Source organism: Octopus bimaculoides, chromosome 7 (genome assembly GCF_001194135.2).
Source record: "Octopus bimaculoides isolate UCB-OBI-ISO-001 chromosome 7, ASM119413v2, whole genome shotgun sequence".
Classification (NCBI taxonomy): domain Eukaryota; kingdom Metazoa; phylum Mollusca; class Cephalopoda; order Octopoda; family Octopodidae; genus Octopus; species Octopus bimaculoides.
Window position 1 is genome coordinate 56,969,903 of NC_068987.1, and position 9,528 is coordinate 56,979,430.

Consider the following 9,528-nt stretch of genomic DNA (forward strand, 5'->3'; position numbering starts at 1 on the left):
TAATTCAAAAACTTTTCAACAAATTTACATCAGCAACAGACCAGAAAAAAAAAACAATTTGAAGTTTCCTGTTCTAACAAGCATCAGAAGTAGATTTGCGCCTCATGAAAAACTTTATAAACAAATCTCTTGCTTCGACCCAACCAGATTCGATGACAAACTGACAGCTCCACAAAATGTTGATCTAAGTGTAATTGCTAATGCAGTTCCTGAAATGGACACCGTAGCACTACGTGAAGAGTTATTATCATTTGCTTCAAGTTATAAACAACTGAAAAAAAAAAGGACTGTTATGTGATATTGATGTCGGTGAGAGTCCCCCAACCGACCACTTGACAACCGGTATTGGTGTGACTACGTCCCCGTAATTTAGCGGTTCAGCAAAAAATTATTTCACATTTTCTTTAATCAATTGCAAGTTTAATTTAATTTTTTTTTCCTTTTCTCCATGCATGTTGCAATATTCCGGATTTTTGGTTGTTCTAAGAAATGAAAATAATGATTTACTCTTTCGTGTCATATAAATCTTTTGAACACACTTTTTACTGAGTTTTTTTCTGTATGCTGTTTTTCAGTCCTTTTCACTTTTTTTTTATTGTCTTTTGAATTGGCAACCACAGTACCGAGAGTCTAAATCAAATAAATAAATAGGCATTCTTTCGCTAGAAACAATAAATGAAATACTTGCGAGACAAAATTAACAATAACCTTTTATTTCAGACAAATAATAATAATAATAAATCGTCAGGTATTAAGGATCTTTGGGGTTTGACGGGCAACACTTGTTTTCTTAACGAAACACTTTCAAACTTGGGACACTGGTAGAATGTGTCATATAAAACAACTTCTTAACCTTCTTAACAAAAAATTATACATCGCAAGTTATTTCATGTTAAAGTTATCGTATTTCTGTAATTTCAACCAATCACTGACGTCTATTCAGCTGAATACAGTTACTGCTGTTCGGTGTCAAGTGTGTTATTCCCTGTTTAATTATATCATTATTCCCCAGTAAGGGTTTAGGGTTAGGGTTAGGGTGTTAGGGTTTTAGGGTTAGGGTGTTAGGGTGTTAGGGTTAGGGTTATGGTTATGAGTTAAGGTTATGGCAAAAATAATCATAACCCTAACCGTAGTCCTAAAACTAACCCTAACTCTAAAACCCGAACCCTAACCCTAAAACCCTAAAGCTAAAACCAGTGCAAACGCACGAACGATGTCATAAATAAGAGTAACACGGGTAGTTGTTGACAAACAGCGGGACTAATTTTATTCAAGATCCCATGACACCGTTACGGCATTAATTGTTTTCACCTCAATAGACGTCAGTGATTGGTTGAAATTACCGAAATACGACAATTTTTTACATAAAATAACTTCGAATACAAAATTTTTTATCTGTTCTATACCACAAAATATACAAATATTCGAAGTTTGAAAGTGTTTCGGTACCAAAAACACTACAAAAAAATGTTGCCCGTCAAACCTCAAATATCCGGTATTAAATACGTAATACTTTTATCAAGTCTATCCCGTTTTCTTCTCGGAAATTTACTTCCACTTTTTTACAATGCAGAAGTGCAGGTTAGCCTTCGATTTTACATACGCAGATTAAGCGGGTAAAAACAAACTCTCCCCAGAGTCCTGTGACCAGGTTGCTTTGCCCAAACGGTTTGGGGGCCTAGGTCTGTGCAAGTGCTTATCTCTATCTCTTCCCTGTTTCCTTTCCTCCATCCACGCTTGCTCCCCTTTTAGTAGGCAACACCCTCTCCACTCCGACATGGACAAATTCCAACGAGGAGATGGATGAAGCTCTGTTACAGTGGAGAGAGCTGGGTTTGTCAGTTCTTGTTACAGTTGAGGACATTGCCCTCTCGCGCTTCCTCTTCTGGTTAGTCCCTTGACCATTAACGTCATGACCCTCTTCTTCCGGCTCATCCCCACAAGCAGAGAGTATGGGACAGTCTGCGTTCAGGTGCCACTTTCAACTCTCTCCTTATCATGAACCTGATCAATTTTCAGGGTGTCACCTACTTTTTGCTAGTGCAAAATACTAGGGGTACTGGACTGATGCCCTGACTATGGCTAACATTGGAGGCATACTCAGTCTAGATGAGCTCCGCATCTCCATTATACTCAGAGTAGGAGCTGACGTCTATGGAATTGAGATGTCGTCGTGGTAGGCCCCTTGATCTCACAGGTTTTCACGTTCTGTCTTGCTGCCTAAATGCTTGTCGTTTCGCTCGTCACACCGAGCTAAACTTAATCATTAAGCGGGCCCTGGCTCGGATTAACATCCTCTCAATTCTGAAGCCGGTGGAATTATCCAGAAGTGATGGGCAGAGACCAGCTGGTCTTACCCTCTGTCCCTGAGTAAAAGGTAAGCGCCTCATCTGAGACGCCACAGTCTGAGACAATTACTCCCTCCCACATCCTGGATGTTGCAGTAAATGGGAGGGTCACTGCTTCCGTAGCCGAACAGAACAAAACGCTGAAGTATCGGGGTAGCTTGTGGTGTTTGAGACGTTTGGATGGGGATGGGCCGCTAACGGCGAAGTTCTTGTCATCATTGACAGCTCGCCTTATCCAGGTGTCAGGTGATGTCCATGGTGTTTGGCTTTCCCAACACCTTAACCTCGCCATCGCCTGTGGTAATGCCGCGAGCGTGCTGGCTTGCTTCACTAGGCTCCATTGAACCTTGTGGTGTGCGACCATTTGAAACACTAAGTGCTGTAATGATGTTTTCTTTCTCCCTTTTTTCTTTTTCTTTTGTAAAATATATTCCTTTTTATATTTTGAATAAAATGTACTTCTTCTCTCTCTCTTTCTCTCTCTCTCTCTCAAAAAAATAAATAAATAAATAAACCTAAGCCACGTACCTACATATATCCACACACATGGCGACCGTTATAGTCAGTCGCAAGTGTTCTAAACATTATACATATTGTAGCATATCTATATAAACGATACATAAATCTTTACATATTTTTGTAAACAGCGCTGTAACGATACACATGTAACGAAATGAATAATGTAATGTTTCAAAACAGTTCGCAAAAAAGCCAAACGCTGTTCAATATGTACATTTAAAAACAACCTGAAAGGAAAGATTACCCAAGCTGTGTGAACAGTTTTAAATTTAATTCTTACAAAACTATGTCGAAACTTTTAAAGAAGATCATTGCCTAGTTTGAAAAGCAAATACAAATATCAGTGACTAGACAAAATCATCATGGCTAACTTCTAAGTCTCCTTTGACCAAATCGTGACTACAATCACTGTATACAATGGATCTACGATCTTAAAGATTTATATGAAGCATATATACAATATGATCCCCAAAAGTTTGGTATTATGCAAAGTCTAAAAATTTGTGAAACTCCAAACACCCAGAATTAGATTTTTCTCCAAAACATTTAAATGAACAAGCAAAACGTGTCATTAGATATAAATTGATACGTCTAACGGAAATATCTGATTCAAAGCCAGCTGGCACTATAAAGCCAGCCATTGACAATAATCATCCCATTTCCACTGGTGATCAGACAGAACGGTCAGCTAAATCTAGCAGCAAACAACACACCAACAGTTTAACTGAAATCCATATCTATACTGTACAAACAAATGAACACCAAAAACTTGTCAACACATTACAAGTGATCTGGGATATGTTTCAACAGGTCCAGAACCTTAATTTGAATGACCGACATCACAACACCAGTATAAGTAAATAACCCAGTAAATTACAATTAGAGGCAGTAAACAAAATAGCAAATATCTGAAGACCACACAGTCTAGAAGTATGAAAACAACTTACAAAACCATTAAACTTTTGATATATGTCTCAGTTATTACATTACTAGTGCGTCACAAAGAGCTGAAGTCACACAGTTGAAACTCAAACAGAAAGCCTGAACCAGCATGGGCACATAACTCAAAAAATAATTTTATTCCTGCAAAAAAGTATCTCACAGATCGTTGTAGTTATGAAATATAACACAGGGAACAACTTCATCCAACATCAGTAAGACCTTAGACAAAAACTAGAGAGGTAATCTGGTGATACAGGATTCAAGAACTCCAAACTGCACCAGCTGAAATAACTTTCAACTACAGTTGAAAAATTAAAATAGAAATCTGCAATATATAAATAGCAAATGCTCAATAAATTATTTGCCTCTCCTCAACTCCAAGAATAACCAAATCACCTCAGATAAAAATTACAACCTAACAGCCTGCTAGAACATCCTGTACAAATTATACACTGGGTACCTCAATCTGTTCTGTTCTTGCAGTATCATTGTACCACCAACAACATTATAACACCTGAGCAAGCTGAAGGAAAGGATGTGTAGGGTTGCATACAGTAGCTACTAATTAACAAAATGATCCAGGAAAAAACAGTACAAAATTGCAGGAACTTAACCATAGTGTGACTGGACTTGAAGGCATTTGATAATATACCACATGGCTGAACTATCAAGGCATTACAGCATAGCTTCCCAAAGTGGGCGATATCGCCCACCAGTGAGCGATTTCAACTTACAGGTGGGTGATAGGTGAATTTCTAGAAAATGGTGGGCGATTTGAGATTTTGGCAGGCGATATGAATGTTTTGTGGGTGACAATGAATTTTTAGAAATTAAGTTTGCATTTACTGATATCTAGGCAGGCCTAGATGCACTTTTATCGATTTGACTACTCACATGAGATGTCCCTTTGTATTAAAGAAGCGAACTTGTTTATCAATTGAATATTTTTCTCACAGTCATTGAGATGGCTGTCATGCATGCTAAAAATAGCAGCCAAATAGGCCTAGGCCTTAAATCGCACTCCACTACAAAATTTTTCTTTTGGCATAATCGTTTGAAGTCAGAATTCAAATTTGCAAAAATTTCCTGAAGACTGAAAAATAAAAAAGTTATGAGGGGTTATATGTCGTGCGTAATTCTACGGTTTCATATCAAAACACGATGTTGACAAAATGTGCAGTTACACACAAAATGACAACTTTGAAATCGTATTTCTTGACTGGGTGAAAATGATCGAATGACTATACTAACCTCTATAACTTTTTAAAAACATTTTACTGGAAAAAGTTGAATAACTCCAGCAATTTAGCTTGGAAAGGTATATTAATGTGCCAAATTTTAAAATTTTCGATAAACTTTAATTTTTGAAATGCTGGCAGCCAAATGGACTTGCTCCAGTAAAGACATGTCATTTGACTCTGCTCTATTGACTTCTTCTCTTTGGGAATATCATGCTGCCTTTCTGATGCTGTCCATAGAAATTCGTTTTCACATTTTCACTTTACTGATGCCTCCAGCCAAGAAAATTTGCCGACAGTACTAGTAAACAAGAGAAGGACATATTGATTACATCGTACAACATTGCATTGCTTGTTGCTAAGTCTCGGAAGTCTCACACAATTGGAGAAACATTACTTTGGCCGGTTATCGAAGGGATTTTGTCGTCCGTTATGCATGAAAAACGTGATAACATTATGAAGAAGATCCCTGTCAGTAATAACACAGTTTCTTGAAGCATCAATGAAATGGCCAAGAATGTCAAACACCAGCTCATTAATATTATCCAGTGTTCTGAATTTTCTATACAAGTGAATGAGTCAAGTGTTGTGGACAATCAATGTTTGATGATAGTATATGTTTGGTATTTCAGCGAAGACCTTCAACCTTGTGAGGAAATGCTGTTCACAGAGAAATTTCAGCTTGATTCAAAAGGTGCAACTATTTTTTACACTCTCAAGTCTTTCCTTTTTGAATGTAGTATCCCACTCAGTAATTCTTGCCTGTGTGTCTGATGGCGCCCCTTCAATGATAGGAAGATACAGAGTTTTTCCATCTCTCCTAAAGCATGAAATTTCCCACCAGATACTAACTGTTTATTGCTTGGCACACCGGCAACATTTAGTGGCAAAAAATATGAACAGTAGGTTAAATGATGCACTACAGTTAGTTATCAAGAGTGTGAATAAATTCAAGTCCAGTCCCTTGTCTGATTAAATTTTCCATCAACTCTGTCTGAGAAATGATGAGGACCATACTAAACTCTCATACCATACCGAAGTGCGGTTGCTGTCAAAAGGAAACCGTATTTTACGCTTTGTTGAACTGTTTCATATAATCATATCTTTCTTTGAAGATACTCCAATATCCGCTTCATTGATGGCTGCAAGGTGCGATATCTCTTTCTTTGTGATATATTCACAAAATTAAATGATTTGAATAAGTTATTGCAAGGAAACAGAAAGACTCTTGTTGATTGTAAATCATTTATCACTACCTTCATTTCGAAATTGGTGTTGTATAAGACTAACATTCCAAAATGTCGATTCCATCAATTTCCACGACTTGATTTTTTGAAAGATGAATTAGTTGATGAGGATTTAACTACATACCGCACCTATTTACTATCATTGCACAATAACATGGTGGAGCAATTTCAAGATGTTATTGCGCTGAATATTCCAAATTGGTATAGCAATCCGTTTGAGGTCGATGCAGTTGATTGCGAGGAAGACATTCAGGAGGAATTGATAGAATTACAAAATGACAATGATGCCACAATGCGATATCGCCGTAATGGCAAAGAAGGTTTGTGGTGCCATCAGAGTATATTGAATTCCTACCCCAGTCTGTGAAAACATCTGAAACTACTTTTGCTTGCCTTCCCTACCTCGTACCTGGTTGAATCTGGTTTTAATCATGCTGAAACTTTACTTTCCTATAAAAGAATTGGACTGGATGTGACACAACAAGGAGACTTGCAGCTAAATTTGACAAGTTTGAAACCGAATGTATCTGCACTAGCTACATCGCACCAGACACATGGTTCTCATTAAAAAGTTTTATTCTGTTCCTTTATAATACAATCATTGATTATTTTTGCATCGATAGTTCTGATCAATGGTTCATTTGAAGAAAATGAAAATCAGCATAAAAGAAAGCGCAAGTTTCCAGAAGTTAATCTGTCTGAACAAACGCATATTTAGTACAAATGGCACTAACAGGGCAAGGAGTCTACGATATAGTATGTATGTCAAATGATACAAGCGAGGTCCTGGGGGATTTTGAGGAGGTGGGGGGTGTCAGGGTTTTTTTTTACATAGGTGGGCGATGGAGCATTTTTTGGCCGATATGTGGGCGATAGTGCAATTTGCCGCAAAAAGTTTAGGAAACACTGTATTACAGTTAGTCAAAGTCCCACAACCACTAGTGAGTGCTATTAATCCTTTAGCATTCAAACCAGCCATATCTGGCCAAAATATTTAACCTGGTGAAACTAACCAGATCTAACCTCTAACCACAACCCTACAATGTCATTCTAAAACTAAACAATCACATCAGTAAAATCTCTAAACTACAAGATTATGCATAATTATTTTAAAACAATATGAATAAACAAATATTATATTTGACAGATTAATCTGAACATTAAAGGATTAAATACCTGACCAAGACTTGGTATACCACTTTGCTCCTTAGGACTAATAAAGAGCAAATTGAATTTGATAGCATTCACTACCAAAAAGGTGATGCCTGTTAGTGTTGCTCTTTATCCTCTCTCATTAAACCCACTACCACACCTGCTCACAAAAAATAGTGGCCATAGAAAGGGATCCAGAAGTATTTCCCATCTTTTTTTTGTCAATGACCTGAAACTGTATGGACCAAATATCACCATATAAAAGTAATTGAATCCCATTACTTAATTTTCTACAGATATTGGAATGAGTTTTGACAAGTCCAGACGTACATTTTTGACAATAAAATGTGGAATAATTAAGCTCTTTTCTGAAAACCTAAAAATGAATGGCTGGACAATACAATCCCTACAGTCAGGTGACAATTATAGGTATATTGGACAAGATGAGAATGTCGGATATGATGGACCCATAAATAAGGAGAGGACCAGGAATAAATGTCTCAGAAGAGTAAAGAGAATGTGGTCATCAGACTCACAGCTTACAACAAAGATATTGCCTACAACACCTTTACAGTGCCTGTCCTCACACCTACATTTGGCCTTCTGAACTAATCACTACAAGAACTTGATGAGATTGATGTTTGAACTTGCAAGCTGCTCAGTGTTACAGGAAACTTCAACATCAGTGGAGATGTAGACAGGCTACACTTCTTACACAAGGATGGTGGTTATGATCTCAAATCTATTGATGTCACATGAAGTAGATATTGTAACAATAAAACATCTGCAGCAGAGAAAAGACCAGTAACTATCATTACCTAGGTTTGTGACCCTGAAATCAATAACATAATTAAGATAGCTACTGAACTTGAGGAAAGGTATGAAATAAGAGTTTATACAGATCTCTCTCCAAGGAACATTGGTAAAATCTATTTATCAGAAGAACCAAATAAAACAAATTGGACCTGTTCCCTGAGAAGATAGTACAAGGGTTGTTGTATTTGTTGTTAGCACTCCGTCGCTGGTTCCAGTCGATCCGATCAACGGAACAGCCTGCTCGTGAAATTAACGTGCAAGTAGCTGAGCACTCCACAGACACGTGTACCCTTAACGTAGTTCTCAGGGATATTCAGTGTGACATAGTGTGACAAGGCTGGCCCTTTGAAATACAGGTACAACAGAAACAGGAAGTAAGAGTGAGAGAAAGTCGTGTTGGAAAAGTACAGCAGGGTTCGCCACCATCCCCTGCCAGAGCCTCGTTGAGCTTTAGGTGTTTTCGCTCAATAAAAACTCACAACACCCGGTCTGGGAATCGAAACCGCGATCCTATGACCGCGAGTCTGCTGCCCTAACCACTGGGTCATTGCGCCTCCACAGTACATGGGTACTTGGCACTAAAAACACAAACTATAGAAGAGATTGATCATATCAAATACTCGGCATGATGTACCAACAAGATAATGACATCCCACTTTGAAGGCTACTTCTATGCAATTCAAGAACAAGAGATCCCCACCAAATACCTACAGCAAAAGAGGCAGAAAATGTTGACAGACAACAAATGTAGGCTATGCAGAACCAAGCCTAAAGGCATGAACCATATTATTGCCAGTTGTAAGAAAATGTCTTCAAGATATTATCTTCCTATGAGGTGTGATGTAGTGACCAGAATTGTCTGGAACAGGATAACAAAAAAAAAAAACACCTATAGACGAAATTGACTATATTGAGATCAATGGGTCAAAAGAATATTGGTGGAACTTGAAAATTAAACAACCACTAAATTAAAACATGACTGACCAGATATTGTTCTGTGAAACAACAAAGAAAAGCTATGTTATGTTGTGGAAATCAGTTACCTTCTGGACAGCAATGTAGTTAGAAAAATACAAGAGAAAGAGGACATCTATGGACCATAGACAAAAAGTTTGTAAATCCAGAACCCAAGATACATTTTCAGCCTCATACCTATTATTATGGGAGCAACACAACACATACCAACCAGTCTGGAGCAAAGTATGGCTGAACTTGGATTCTTGGGGAGAGAACGCAAATCCTTAATTCATACACTACAAATGATTG